Here is a 339-nt window from a genome sequence, read left to right as displayed (position 1 = left end):
GGCAGCAAGAGGCACAGTAGCCATATGGTGTTTAGGATCTGTGAAGAGCCTATTATCGTAGGAGGTGCTGAGGAAATCACAAGACAGTGTTGCTGCCTACCAAAACATTAAAAGAAAAGTAATAAGGTATCCCTGGGGAAATCATCAAGAACGACACCATCAAGGCCTGAAACATCAGGACTTGCATTTGTATTACCTTCATACTTATGTTTTGGACTGCGGGATGGAACACTAGAGATTGCATAGTAAAGGTGGATTATTGAAAACTAATCACACAGGGATCTAGGTGCCTGTGCTCTTTAAGATGTGACCTCCATCCAATATATATATATATATATA

The sequence above is a fragment of the Suricata suricatta genome, chromosome 12 (assembly GCF_006229205.1).
Source record: "Suricata suricatta isolate VVHF042 chromosome 12, meerkat_22Aug2017_6uvM2_HiC, whole genome shotgun sequence".
NCBI lineage: Eukaryota > Metazoa > Chordata > Mammalia > Carnivora > Herpestidae > Suricata > Suricata suricatta.
The sequence above is the reverse complement of the archived record's forward strand: the minus strand, read 5'-3'. Positions refer to the sequence as shown.